This window comes from Diadema setosum, chromosome 1 (assembly GCF_964275005.1).
Source record: "Diadema setosum chromosome 1, eeDiaSeto1, whole genome shotgun sequence".
Lineage (NCBI taxonomy): Eukaryota > Metazoa > Echinodermata > Echinoidea > Diadematoida > Diadematidae > Diadema > Diadema setosum.
In genome coordinates, this window is record NC_092685.1 from 6,716,882 (window position 1) to 6,733,360 (window position 16,479).

Consider the following 16,479-nt stretch of genomic DNA (forward strand, 5'->3'; position numbering starts at 1 on the left):
ACATGACCAACGAGATGAAATCAGGTCAGGAAACTAGGAATGTCGCTATGGCGACTGATGCCTCCGCCATAATGCATGATTCTCCCAATAGGCGTATAGTACAATGTCTTCACAATGTGTGATCCATGACAGTTTCACATAACTGGCAAAATATTGAAATGACAGGTTTGTCAGAAATGTCTTGAACTGGGTTTGCTTTAATTTTTTAAGAGTGCAGGTACACATCTATGGGGAATTGAGAATTTTTACTTGAATTCTGACAGACCTTTTTATAAGTTTATGCATTGAGTAATTTCCAAGGTATGAAGAAAGAGTGTAATGACGGTACAAAATGTTTGACCTTTGACCTTCTGGCCGGAAATTTCCCAGAGAATCTCCATTAGGTAATGCATGTATTAAGTTTTGAAACTAATAATGCAAGCATTGCATATACTAGTATATGAGGGAAATAGCTAAATTTTGAGGAGATGACCTTGACCTTTGACCCCCTGACTATTGACCCATGACCACTAAATTCCCTAGATAATCCCTGCCAGTCAGTACATGCGTATGTACCAAGTTCCACGAAGATACATTGAACCATTTGCGAGAAAAGTGATATTGCAACATTTCACCTAACCTTTGACCTTTTGACCTTTGACCTTATGACATGAAACTCTCTCTGGAGAATCTCTACGCAGTAGTACATGTCCACACCAAGTTTCAAGAAAATACCTTTGGGCATTGCATAGATATGGGGGAAATTGCAACATTTGTAGCATTTGACCTTGACCGTTTGACCTTTGACCTCTTGCCAATGTCACTAAAATCTACTCAACTAATTGCCCTATCATACATCATCTTTGGACCAAGTTTGGTGAAAGCTGCTTCATCCAGTTTTGAGTTATCACGTTAACAGATAAATTTTAGGATTTGACCTTGATCTTTGACCTTTGACCTCTGTCCGATTTCACTGAAAAACTAATTAAGTAATTGTCCCATTATACATCACCCTCCAACAAAGTTTGGTGAAATTTGCTTTATCCAGTTTTGAGGAGTTATCGTGTAAACGGATACAATTTCATGATTTGACCTTGACCTTTGACCTTCAGCCGATTTCACCCAAAATCTAATCAAATAATTGCCCTATCATACTTCATACTTGGACCAAGTTTGGTAAAATTCCAGTAAATATTACTCAAGTTATCGCGTAAACGAAAGCGGACGGACGGACGTACGGACGGACGGACAACCCGAAAACATAATGCCTCCGGCACCACTTCGTGGCGGAGGCATAAAAAGAAAATCATTTGACGTTCATACTTGGCACGTCTATTTTATTACAAGTGTTAAAAGATTGAGTGGGTCCAGATTTATGATCTTGATATAAGCAACCCCTTCTCCATCTGATGCTATTTATTGGTTTTGGTTTTATTTTTTATATTAATTCATTTTGTCTCTTTTTTGTCGTTTTGTTTTTGTTTTTGCACTAGCAAGCTCTTCTTTACACCTTGGATGATTCTAGAATTCTGCTGTAAGAACCCGCGTATTGATAAATACTATAGGGTATACATACTAGGAATGTAGATAACAAACATGTAACCGGCATTATAATGCAATCAGCGCTCGTGAAAATGTTATATTGTGGATCTTCAATTTTACACGTTAAGCTAATGCGGGTTGCCTACTAAATTAATATTACAATTTTTCAGTGGAGCATGGGGACCTTGAGCTTGGTCACAAGTTCCTTTCTTTGCTCGCGTTATTATACACACTTATTTGTGTGTGTGTGTGTGTGTGTGTGTGTGTGGGTGTGTGGGTGGATGGGGGCTATCATAATCGTAAGAAATTCAAAGTTTCAAAGTAAATGAATTAGGTTCCTATGTCTAATACATTATTTTGTGTCTGATTGGGTTACTGATCTTCAGTGACCTTTGATAAAGACGATAAAGTGAAATGTGCGATGAACAACACAATACATCATGGATAGATAGAAGAAAAACGAACAAATAAAAAGTTACAAATTCATCATCGTTTATTCAAAGCAACACACAAGAATTACAAAAGGGAAAATTGTGATGGTAGAAGAAGTGGGATATGATATTGTAAAATATTACTTGTTTCCCTATAATGATATCCCTGCATGTTTAAAAAAAAAAAGAAAATCACAAACGCATGCAATAGAATGCCTCAAGGGACAAAGACTGTATAATCAGAACTGCAACAGCTCATCATGGTATTTTCTTGTTTTCTAACACAAACAGCATTAAGTCCTTGCTTCCGAAGGGGAATGAAATTCGTGTCATGGTATTCGACAGAGCCGTGATGGATAAACTTCCTCGACGAATCGTATACTCTGCACATTTTGCAATCATCATTCCTCTGATTACAATTAGACGACTGAAATAGATTTTCAACCCATGAGATTGGAGCCGCTCAGTAAATAAACGCGAGTAAGGATTACACGCGCCTTGTCTCGAAGCCTTCTACTAATATTGTTGTCACTGGCAGTTTGCCTGCGTTGAGTTGGCTCCAGTCGTGTATACTGCAGTAATTTGTCATCAGCAGTATGCTGTAAATCACTCGGGCACAAAACTCATGTCCGCCAGCCAGGAAAATCAATTCATTTCGACCTTTCATATTTTACACGACAATTTTCTATGATCAAAATAAAAAATCACCGGCAGAGAAATCTCACATCAAATTAAACCTGGAATCGAAGTGCAATTACGATGCAGTTGTTGATGTGCCAACGCGGCCAGATCCCCATCATTGTCAGGCAATAATCAACTCGTTATTGACTGCCAAGTCAGCGGTGCATTGTGAACAGACACACTTAAATTCCCATTATTGACAGATTTTGTGTTCGTCAACGGTTCGCTGCCACCATTTACTTCCCATTATCATTTGAAGCTTTTACATGAGATACACTATGGGGGGGGGGGGGGATTCTGAATTGTCATTCTGAATGATACGGACACACGGAACAACGAAAGTGGCATTTTAACGAGCGAGCAAGATGTCATCACTTTTGACAGAGGATAAGCTTATAAATTCGCTGCTATAACATTGGTGCTCACAGCGAACTTAAGCAAAGATTGATAGCTGGATTGATGGATGGATGAATAGAAAGGTGAAAAAAGATGGAGAGAGACAGTTAATATACGATTATTACAGAGAAAATAAGAATTTGCTTATACACCATTCATGTATAGTGCATGCAGTAAGCGAGAGTTCTGAATAAAATTACGTTCCTTAAAGAACAAGTCTACCTTCACACACAAGTGGATTGAAAGAATGCAGCAATATTAATAGAACACATCGATGAAAGTTTGGGGAAAATCAGACTATCCGTTCAAAAGTTATGAATTTTTAAAGTATCTGCGCAGTCACTGTACGATGAGAAGACTACTACAGTGTATGATGTCACATGCCTAGAACAAAATAAAGATAGAGAATTTCACAAAATTTTATTTTTTGAAAAAAAGTGCACATTTTCTCCACTTGTCACTGACGTATGTTGAAGGTGAAATTATTCCATCTGCCTTCTGAAAGAGGCAAGTAAAGCGTTCTTTTATTACGACAGAAAAGTGAAAATATGTTGAATATTCTTTATATTATCTTTATATCGTTCTACACAATCATGACATCACAAGCTGTAGTAGTCTTCTCATCCAGCAGTGACTGAGGAGAAACTTAAAAAATTCAGAACTTCTGAACAGATTGTCCGATTTTCCTCAAACTCTCACTGATGCGTTCCACTAAATATTGCTGCATTCACTCTTTTCACATGTCTAAGAAGGTGGACTTGTCCTTTAAGGTTTACTTTATTATGTTTCCGAAGAAAAAATTTGATCTCATGATTGATGTCCATTACGAAGTGTGGCATAGTCATAGACCAAGTAACGTAATGTCTCCACTCAACCAAGAACTTGCCTAAAAAGATTCTGTAATGAGTATATACAGGAGGTTGGGTTCCCTTTCCGTGTAGAAATCTTTTAAGTTTAATAACATGTTGATGATAATAACATGTTGATGATTTTGGCGATATTTTGACTGCGATTATACTGATATTGGAAATTACTACAGCACATTCCACACACACACTCATATACACACGTAAAGCTGGTATAGGGCCGATACACTAGCACATATTATAAACATTGTTTGTTTGAAAAGATTTTATTTTCTGCATTTCATATTTTCTTTCAGAATAACAAAAATAACAAAGGCAGGTTCAATTACACAGATACAATTCTGAAAATTATTGACATATTACATAGTAAGTCATATTTTGTATGTAAAGACAAATGAAACGTTAAATAACATACAAAATGTTTATATGGCCAATAATGACTTAATTCACAGTACAATATATAATATATACATATGATACAGAGGGCCGCCGTTATAAGCCGTGCTTGAACAGACGGACAGCCAGAGTTAAATTACCATTTTTTATTGTAGTACTTGAACACTAATACAGATGGGCCATATAAGTGCTATAGTTATTAATCATTTGAATATACAGTTGGTCGTGGCGCCGGAACGGTATATGAATCCTAATCAAGTGATTGGCCGAGAGCCATAACGTGACGAGTCTTCGTCTACAGGCTCAACTTTTCTTCACAGGTCGTTGGTATTATACTATACCACACCTGTACCAAAGAGGTCCGGTATTATTACCGCTCGTCTGCGCTCTGCTGCATTGCTTGTGTACAATAAGTGCATTGCAACTGTAAATGTGTGTGGTTCAATTTGCTTGGAGCTGTTAATAGTCATGTTAGTCTGGGAATCTTGGGAAAATTGGCTGCCGCGAAATCTAAATCTCGCACCATTAATGCACGTTACTTAGTCGGGCGTTAGTGAATCATCCACCCTCGGTAACTTTTGAATAGTCCAAAGCTCACTCAGCTGAACTCGATCGCCTCGTATGTTTCCGACTGTTCCAAATTCACTCTTAATTCGGTGAACGGCGGAACAGACGAAGTGGGTACTTTGCACGTCGCCCCAGAGGCGATCTTTTTTTATTTTAATTCCACTAACTGGAGCGAAAATCCGACTTCATGACACCCTAAGGGTAATATGCCCCACTGAAGGCAATATCGGTATACTCCGGTGACATTTACATTCTAGGGGAGGGACTATCGAACAAGTATACAGATGTGTATCTAGATAAGCGTTCGTGGCGAAAGGGTGACGCGAAAATGCACATCTCCACAGCGACCGAAGAAATGCCGAGTCGCAGAAGGCGCATTAAATGTCAAACTATACTTCTGTGTGCAAGTGTGTAAGTGTTTGTTTTATTTTCCTTTCGTAAAGAGTAGGATATACTTAGTACACATTATAAATACATAGATTGTCCTTCATTAATACATAAACATCGTATACATCAAGTTTATATAATTTTATATTTAGACCTAAATCTGTATAAACTCAATATCTACATCAAGCTAATGCTACATATCTGTCTTATATAATGAATGCATAAAACAAAGAACTGAGATATCAAAAATTTGCTCACCACGATCCATCATAAGGGAATCATTACACTGCGAGCTTTCTGCATCCTTATTTCTCAACGGAGTTCAAGCGACGCAGAATTGATTTTCCGACCGATGAAAACTATACGTTAAGCGTCGCCACGGCACAAACGTCCCAAGGCAGGGCTAGATAGTTTGTATGGGACTGACGAATTGCAACTTCCGATGTACCCTGACTGCAGTGTACATAGTGCGATACACTAACGTTTCTCCGACAGTTTATTGTAACCTCGCTTCATTATTCTCAGGGGAAAAATAAACATCCGATTTCATAAGTCAGCAAGCTCCGTTCCGAATTTGAAATACATGTATAGGCTTATTATGCATGGCTGTATATATTATCATGAGAGCTTTAATTTCAAGAATTATATAATTGAATCGAAGTTTTAGACAAAGTTCAGCCAAAAGAGGGAAAAAACAAACAAACAAACAAACACAGAGCAGCAGGGAGGGTCCGTTACCATTCTTCAGTAACACCGGCTACATCAAAATTAATACACATTAACTTTTACAGGAAGTGTGCACGCACAGTCAGTATGTCAACATAAACGAGACACGATGAAAGACCGCTATAAGCAGAGAAATATCCACGTAATGTGTCCATTGTTCCGTTATCAAACTTTCATATATAGTTTATAAGTTGATTTCATCCCATTTCACCCATCTAGGGCGTACATCCTTCTCTTTATATAATCAGCATTTCATAAATCTTCCCCTTAATGCTGTTTTCAGGTCTACAGTGCACTCCCGTTACAACGAACACGGTTATAACGAAATTTCGTTATAACGAAGTAAAACTTCTGGTCCCAAAATTAACACCATTAAAGCCTATGGTACAAAATTCGCTTATAACGAACACGGTTATAACGAAATTTTCGATATAACGAAGTGTTTTCCGAGCGCCACTGACAAAGAAAAACAAAAGAAATTTGCTCCGTTATAACGAAATGCGAATTGCTTTCGAAAATACCTAGCGGAAAAAGCATTTGTAGTGTCTCTGGCCGGGCGAATGCTTCACATCACTGTGTGTTCGCTCCTTGTGTCATGCACAGTTTCTGAGGGGAACTTGCGTTTAATATTGTAATAAAATAATCCCTTCCCATTTCACATAGCTTTCCAGTGAATGACGAGTATTCAGCAAACAGAATATGATATATATGCGTGGTTTCCTTGTTTTCGTTATATATTGTATTTGTTCGGTTATAACGAAATTTCGTTATAACGAAAGAAAACTGCCGGTCCCGAGCATTTCGTTATAACGGGAGTGCACTGTATTAGGTATGTGTCCATTTAAGACTTAACGGTTTGTGCAGTCAACAGCAAATTAGAGCGCGGTTCGATTTCGGGGATGGAGACTCCTCAGGCTGTGCCTTGGGTGAGAAAGAGCGCCAAATCCACGGTTGGTTGGAAGGTATATGCATGCACTCGTTGGCAGGGTGCTACATCATGCATTAGGCATTTCCATTACCCATTCGACCAAGACTCCATCGCTAAACATTTCAAGACATGTTAGAGAATGCCCTTGTCCAACGTCTGTTATCAATTGCAGGAGACTTCTGCATGATTTTCAGACATTTGCATTTGAACATACAAACTGTTTATACTGCATGGGTAGGCCCACAGAAATTCAGAATTTGAGAAAGAATGTTTTCAGAATTCATAACAAATCACAAATGAACAAGGACGATGACGTATATAGCAGCTTAACATAAGAATACATGATTCGGCGCTCAAAGTAGCAGGACAAAAGAAGAAATCATGCACAAATTCTACACAGGTGAGGCAAGCCGTATTGTAATGGAATTACGCTGTTACATTATTGGAAAATTTGAGACTGCTCGTCATCATCCTTGTTCAGTGTGTTATGTTTTGGGTTTTTCAGAGTATTGCTATCTCTGCCCACGGACCGCAATGAATTCCACAAATCAATACATGACAACATTGTGATGACATCATTAATGTTTACAGACCAATAAGCCAATTCGGAGTTCCCGTTTGAGCATGAGCAGAAAAAGGTCATTTGTACCGAGAGACAGGTTGGTTTTTAATTTCAATGAGATAAGCATCTGTGATGTTATGATTATTCATGTAATCCTTATAAATGGTGCCCGCAGTACATCCACCTGACAGCAAGCCTGGTATTTATACTATGTTGTTAATGTATTTAAAACAGCACATTGAAATGGATGCTTCCCAAAGTGTTGATTGACGAACCATTCTGGTCACTTCATCTACACAGGTTCATTCTTTGTTAGAATACGAGTTCCATAAATTGCTATGTTGGGCAAGCTGCTGTCGCTTTGAATTGAGTGAAGTGCCTAACCAACTGAGAAAAGTGAAAGGTCATTGTACCCATGAGCTATCTCCGAACTGGCTTATTCGGTTTGGGTACTAGTTTTTAATGATAATTTCCGAGTGGGGGTTTCAAGTAGGCTAACAAAAGATAATTTAAGCACTGACATAGCAACGCACCTGTCTCATTGCCAAACTCAGTGAAAGTGCTTTCTTCTTCTTTGGAAACCCCCAGTTATGGCCGCCAGTGCTCTGAAGTCAGATTCATCTATCATGGTGTGAAATTATATTATTATATCGTCTGGAACATATCCCATGAAGATGCTGCAGAGATGCGATTGGTATTACATGCACCATTGTCTTTATTGAAAGAATTTGAAATGATTGACATCACAAATACAAATATATGCATATGAAGGTATGTGTGTGTGGTGTGTTTGCGTGCATGTGTAATCAGTATGAAGAAGGAAAAACCTTATTTTCTCATTATTAATCTTTGACAGACTTCATGGACTTTGCTGCTTCTATGCAACTTAACACATTTTGAGACGTGGAAGTGGTGTCAAATCAATTCATCTGCTCATCTTGTTTATGTGAGGATAGTCTGGGTGCCAAAGTCAGATTTTTACCCCCCAAAAGTAATCTTTCTCTCTTACCTCATTATGAACACATCCTGTACATTTTGTGAAAATTCGTTCATCCGTTCTCCAGTTATCGTGTTCACAGAACGATACACAGACATACATATACATACAGACAGACGGACATACGGAACAGAAAACATAACATCCGTCGGCCGTAGGTTTCACATACTGGCGGAGGTAAAACAGTCTGCTTTGTGTTACTATTACCCTGGAGTCCATTCTGCAGAGCCAACTGTGATGGTAAAACATGCCTATACCTATCACTACCACAGCCATTATATTTCCATTATCCTCAAGAAAACCAATGCAGGCCGACAGCGAAATATGCACCCCGTGTTTATATCACCACATACTCTCGTCCAACTGTAATGATAAAACATGTCTATAAACAGTAATGACTGCCAAAACCAGTTAAAAAATAACTCATACCATGCACAACTGCGCTGGTATCTACATGGGCATTTCTGTAGACTTATACATATAGTTTTAAAAAACGCTTGAATGAATAATAAGTTAAATCTACTTATTGTCTGTATTCTTTTGTTAGTAATTTTTTCACAGACTTCATGTGAGATTGACCAGTGTTGTAGGAAAAGGAAAATTAAGTCTCAAAGCGGATATTCAGGCAAAAACAGTATTCTTTTAATGAGCAAAAATGGGAGCTCATCTTGTCAACAGTGTTTGTGTGAGGTGTACATTAGATCTCAAACTTCCGAGCCTTGCTTTGTGTTAAGTGGATGCAGGGGCGTAACTCTTGCACTCTTACATTTTTTCGCGAATAAATACGGGCAAAAAGCTTCGACGCTGAGCGTATAAACCCGGCTTGCATTATCCATTGTCCACTCGAGTCTTATAAACTTCAATCCTAGACCATACTCAAAAGAATACTTGGTGTCCAGAGTTCCATTTCAACGACGGGTAAGGTCGATCAACAGGTGTATTGAAACTGTCAACACTATTCACGACCGGTCATACGCATAATCGCTGGAACTCGGGGGTTGTGGCTTCGAGAGGGTCATCTCTTTATTGTGTAGCTAGAACGTGGACACTTGATCCGGAAAATAAAAAGTTTGGTCTTCACACACAAATCTTTTTCACATCACAACATAATGTGATTGTGCTGTTGGACACAGCTTAGATTTTTAGAGAATAAGCGGCTGGCAAGAAAAGACTAGGCTACTCGAGGTTCACTCGACACCCTGAAGTCAAGAGATGCAACCCTCGAATGGTTGGGCGGAATTCTCCCTGGTGGTCGCCGTGAGTGGACGCGCAGCACAAGCTCCTCACGCCACTGCGGACACACCCATCACACCAAAACAAAACACACCCACCCACCACCATCCCCACCGAAGCCTGCCCAGCAACCATGTAGCACAATTTGCTTCACAGCGCTTTACATCCATCACCCGTCTATTCTAGCTATACACCCACGCCCATGGTAACCACACATCACCACCACCACCACCACCACAATCCAGACCAAAACCAACAGGACGATAGCCGATAGCAAAAATGTAGAGGCATGACAGGCGAAGTATCTGTAACCCAACAGTATACTCAATAATAAAACTCATTGTAGACCCTCCTACCTATCACTACCACGACCATGACTCATTACACTTATGCATCTTGCTATCAATACAACAAAATCAACATTAATAAAGTACTAGGCGAAACAGAGTAACTTCACATCTTGGGAGCCATCTTGGCGGCCATCGATAAAGTTTTCGATTTTGTATGCCTTAATAGCATTATGAATGAGCTATATTAGTCATATCTTGACACTAGCATAAACTCGTCTTGTTTCAACCCGTTTCTTGGATTCGTGATGAAAAATCTCCGAAATTGATGGACCTTGTCTTTGAGAAGCCACAAGTATAACAAACGAACTTGAAAAAAAAAAAAAACTGCGGCGGGGGGGGGGGGGTTGAAAATTAAACCCAAGTTAATTCAAAATCATGTAACAAGACAAACGTATATATTCCTGAATGGAGCAATCATCGATTAAGTTGATAACTTCGTCTTCTTCGGCAGTAACATTCCTTCAATAACAAAAGATGTGAAACGCCGTACCAGATTAGCTGTTTAGGCATTTGGCAAGCTGAGAATTACTATAGACCAACCAGATTATCACCAGATCACTCAAAGTGAGAATCTACAAAGAACTCACCCTCCCTATTGCCATCTACGGAGCTAAGTCCTGGACACTACGGCAAGCTGATCAACGTCAATTGTATAATTCGTAGTGTACAAAGGCTCATCGGCAAGATAAGGAATAAGGATATGAGGCAGAGGCTTCATCTTCCTAACACCAGGGAAGTGAGAGCATCTCGGCCTTTTGGCTAAGATCATGATTATGTAGTAGCTCACCTTTCGGTGATGAGTTTATCCTAAAAGGCGACTGAAATGATTCGGGCATGTAGGCCCATGCCCTCACGCAGGATCTCTTTCCATGTCTTCAAGAATAATTTTCTCAAAAAGAACAAAGACGCCCACCAGCCCGATGCAGATACCAGATCGAAAGTGACTTGCATTCCCCTAAAAGAGGTTGAATATCAAGCTCAAGGAAGACAAAACTGGAGAAGGGTCACTCGTAGGAGTGATCCTTCTCCAGGGACACATTGTCATCATGAAACTAAGTCGGTCAAGTCAAATCATACATTAATTTTGTTTTCGTTTCAGACTGTCATCTCTTATAAGAGGATGTTAATATCAACCTTTTCAGGATAGGCGTGAAAACATCTTTTCAGACACATTGGGACATCTTACCATTACCATTTAATTACCATTGTTGAAGCCATTTTGGATACCATTCTTGCTGATTTGACAATTATTTTGCTCATATTGATTATAAACTAAATTCGAATTATTGGTTTTCTCGAGAGCCGAAAAGAAGACTTATTACAGAGGGAAACATTAAGGAGGTGAACGATCGAAAGGAACAGATAACTCAAAAGACAACACATCATGAATGTGTGTGTGTGTGTGTGTGTGTGTGTGCGCGCGCGCGCGCGTTTACGTGACGTATAGTTCTGGGGATCTTCGGCTTCGTGAATACCGAATACGTTAAGAAATCGTCGAGGAATTGAGATAAGTCAGGCTCTCTACTACTAAGGCGGTGATTTAGGGACGTTGAATCTCTCAGACAACTCGGCCCGATCATCCCATGAATATCAATGAGTGATTTACTCCCATACTCCTTCGTTATCTGAAACCATGGTTCATAAACAAGCACGTGAAAACCAACAAAAGACAGGGTAAAATATTACTGTCACTCGTCTCCATCCGGGAATCTGTCTTCCAGATATATAGGAATGAACATTATGTAGGAATAAAACATTACTCCGAAAGATGAAAGGGTTTTCTTCCCCAATGTTTCTTTTGAGTAGCGTAATCGAGCAAAACTTCTGTGTAGACATCGAGTGACAGATTCAACTAGTACACAGCAAGAAAGGAAATATGCGCCGATAGCGTAAAATCATGCCAGAAATTGTTTTACATCTTGGCAAATGTGGGATTCCTATCCCAATGTAAAAACGGCAACAGAATTACGACGAAATGTAGAAATCCGTGGTCACCACTTTCACTGATCACATCACGGATCAGCCCGGATCTTTATCCGGGTATTCCGTTCCCAACTGGGTGTATGCACGGAAAAATACGATTATACGTACAGAGAAGAAAACATCGGCAACACACTCAGAGCTAACACAAGTTTCAATTCAAGCAAGAACGCGGAGGCCACTGCATCTCTTGACGGGTCTTACTTGGAGGTGTATACGTTTTCTATTTGGATATCCCCGAAGGTTGACGAGTGACTTATTGTACAGCAGTTCAATGGACTTATACTTATCGGTAACATCCTGTTCCTGCTCTTCAGAAAGGTGAAGGGTTATCGATTGCCTTCTTACTCTTCGGACCTACCTGATTTAAAAGCTATCTTTTGATTTGTTTTTTTTTTTTCCGAATGTGGGTTCATATACTTGGGCGTTGTTACCCAATATAGTGACTCTTTGCCTTCATGGGATTCATCCGAGGTAGAGATAAGTTCAGAGGTGTTCAAGATCCTGTTTTATCAGTGACCTTGGACGCTTCATGTCGAATGTATCAGGGCACGTCTTTTGTCTTCACAATGATACGGATAACACTATGTCCGTCACACATGGCTTGATTTGCACTTCGACTTTTCATGTTACTGACAAAATAGCACACGCTGAATTTCAAACCAGAAAGAAACCAATGTTAATACGAACCTCCCGGCGTCTAAACGGAGTGTCCCTGGTGTATTTAGCGTCTACATGGTGGCTTCAAGGGAGAAATTGTTTTCATTCATTATCTCCGGGATGACAAAGTATTATTAAGCAAGCTTAATATTTTCCAGTGATATGCTGGTGCTAATTCAGGATCACGCCGGATGTCTCCCCGATGTTAAAATTGATTTTTTTTTTAATGCATGTTCTTCAAACTTTCAGAAAGAAAACGAGCAATAATAACAGCCCAGTAAATTAGACAAGGAAGACTGGATTTACAGTGAATGGATGCGAATCCATGGAAAGCATGAGAGCGTAATAAGGAACCTTTTATATTATAGACAAAGTAGGGCTACTTGACAAGCATGTTCATGACATAATAATTACTATTGAATAATATCACAAGGTATAAAGCGTCAGATAGGATGGATGATAAGACTAAGCCATTAGTTAAAAGGGTGGTTTAGTATCAATTCAACGTTTTGCACGATACTTAGAAAACACATTATTGAATGTTAAAAAGCATAGAATTCGAAGAGAAGTTCAATGTTTATTAGATGACAATCGATTTTGAAATGACAGATATCCAAAAACAAAGTAAAACAAAGTCTTAATAAAAAGTGAGTCTCACTTTTTTTTTAGGATCACTTTGTTTCGGATATCTCAGCCATTTCAAATCTAATTTTCATCAACTTATAATAAATATTGAATCTCTCTTATAAAGGGGTCGTTTTGGTTGAAACCTATAAACTTCAGGTTTCTAAATATTCTTGGTGAGATAATGAGAAACCTCTTATGAAATGTGAAAGAGCATGTAATTCTAAGGGGAATTCAACACTGATGAAAATTGGTTTTGAAATGACTGAGATATCCAAAACAGAGCGATCGTAATAAAAGGTGGGACCCCCTTTTATTACGATCGCTTTGTTTTACTTTGTTTTTGGATGTCTCAGCCACTCCATAACCGATTTTCATCAAATAAACTTTGAATTCCTCTTAGAATGGTATCTTGCAAAACTTAAACCCAATCGTCATCTCAACCAATATTACACCATCCCTTTAACCGCGCTTTCATACTTCATAACAGGTTTCTCTTTATCTCACAAAAAAAAAGAATATATATGTTGGAAACCTGAAGCCCCATGTCAACCAATGTATACTATCCCTGTAAACGGCGGGAGAAAAGTGAACAGACGGAAGGGAAGAGAAAGAGAGGGAAGGAGGTATATGGGCATAAATAGATGGGCAGAGAGTAGAGTTTGATTGGAATGCAAGTGTAGTAGAATTAGATTGGTTTAATCGGTTGGCATATTGAATACATACACAATTTGTTATCAGCTTTGGAAACAGATGGTTTAATGTTCCTGATCCTGGCTGACAACATGGCGTCTTCGTGTATAGTCGCAATGCAATTATAGCGGCTGATGAAAAATCGGGCCGGTTGCTCCCCAAGTAATAATTAATCCCTGACATTTTGGGAATGTTGCTCTTTAATTGGTCGTTATTGCTGTCAAGGAACATTCCAAAAGGGTGAGGTAAAATGAGATTGGTTCCCCCGCGACATCAGTCTCTTCCTCCTCCCAAGTTGTACCCAGAAGAGATTTCTTTATCACCACAAACATGTTGGCGATCCTTGATGTAGTCATTAACAGTCAATTTAGTCGTTGACACTGGTTGAAGTCTACATTTCATGTTTTTGTGTTGATTTAATTTGAATTATTGTTTATAACGCGAGTCATGCAACGATAATGAAAGCTGTGAAATTTCGAAGGCATGAAGTTATTTCATTATACCCACATTTCAAAGGCATTTCATGGGTCACGACGTGGTTGTGCGATGACAAGGAATAACCTTGTCAGGTATGTCCTACCATATTATGTGATACAATGGCATGAAATTGACATTTTCACTACTCTAAACCGATCCTGCGTGTCCATTCCTGTATACATGTCGTATTATTCTGGCAAAAATGTACATACAAGAATCATTATGGTTACTAACTCTTGCTCCTTTTCCTATCGGAATTCCTATCGGAAGTGGTAGTGATCACACCAGACCGTGTACTTTCATCCATGTCTACTTTTCATAAACTTCCAATTCATCCGAACCCCGAATGATATTATGTTGTTTGTCTTGCGTATGCAGGCGTCACAGGGTCCCGAAATCGAGCAAAGATAGACGTACGATAAAGGAAATGTTCAAATTCGGCTCTGATCGCCTAAATATCGGGCCATCGACGAGGGCATCATAAGCCATCGTATGACCGGTGGTGGAGTTTCTCAGACTCCGGCAGCAACTTGAATCGGGGAATGAGCGGTGGCAAAAATGTTCGTGTATATAGCCATTGTGTTTCCTTAGTGGGTACTTTCGGTAAACTTCTTAATAAATACAGTGTATTCACAATCTCCGTGTATAGCTGTCGTGACTGTGTGGTTCAGGTGCCATCGGGTGATCCTCTGTGGCAATCGCACTTTATTCGGCTTTTGTTTGGCTTTTGACCACGTTCGACGTCATTTGTATTGACAGGTGATTTCATTATTACCTGCTGTCCGCTAGCAGAGAGGGAATTGACTAATTTCACCTGTGTAATCAAATTCATACATACTTGCGGCAAGAAGATGACCAATATATCACACCAGCTTACTGATTTATCCACCTATGGGTAATTCCGTTCAGTCACAGACCAATTGACATCATGAAGCCAGTTGTATATGCAATTTGAATGTATTTCTGCTATTTTTATGTTTTTCAAGGATTTGCAGAAGAACAGCTTTGCTGAAGCAAATTGCCGTGATTAAATAAAATAAACTGAAACTGAAACTGAATTACTTTCAGATTATGGATAGGTTTTTTTTTTTTCAGACGTAGCTATACTAACAAACTTCTCATGTATTTATTCCTTTAAGTTCGTATGCATTGGTTATTGCTATGTGAAACAATCTCGGTTAGCTTTCTCGGTTCTCGGGGAAACAACCTCTGCTACCAAGTTCAGCTATAGGTAACCAGTCTGCTGAAATGCTTAAAGTTATGTCTACTGTTTCTTTTATAGCTAGAATTATTTGTTGTTAATTTAGTTGCCATGTCAGACATGGTTGACCAACACTTGCAAAGTGGAACGCCTAATATTTGAATATCAATGGGAATATCCATATTGTATGCAGATTGAGATCCCTGGATTGGAGTTCTTGTTTGACATTCAAAGAGAGTGACATCAGCAACCCAGTAGATCGGGCAACCCTCCAACGAGCTGTCATTCGTCATCCACACGTGACCTCTGTTGATTTGATCTGTTGGAATTAGTGTCTGTGGTATGATTATCATTTTGTTAGTGGGCACGTGAGACTAAAATACCAGATTCTATGGTTACTGACGTCATGGTTTATGAAACCACGATTCGAATTCAATTTGAAAAGAGATTATCATTATCGCGTTCACTATCACTTCCTGGATGTTGAAGATTCATGGATTGTCGTTGTTCTTTAGGACAATAGTCGATGAAATAAACTGTCAATTCGAAGCTCACGAATGAAACAGGAGAATTCCTATGTCCTAACTCGCACTGAAGGCTAAGAATTATTCAGCCAAGCTTTAAATCGTACGATAGAATTCGGAGTTGGCAGAGCCGGAGACTTAAAGCCGGAGCAGACTCCTAAAGGTCGTGATGTGATTACCACCAGAAACGGATTAGGCCGTAGAGACCATGAACTTATCACGGAAAACAAAAAACACAAAAATACTGCATGGTTGGCAGGAGTGACGCGGGAATGGCGC

General features: G+C 39.2%; 1 protein-coding gene across 1 annotated transcript in view; it reads right to left on the minus strand.

The window, feature by feature from the left end:
* LOC140233692 (glutaminyl-peptide cyclotransferase-like) overlaps positions 1-16,479 on the minus strand; it is a 37,824-nt gene that overhangs the window by 20,590 nt on the left and 755 nt on the right. The gene's annotated exons all lie outside the window — the stretch shown is intronic.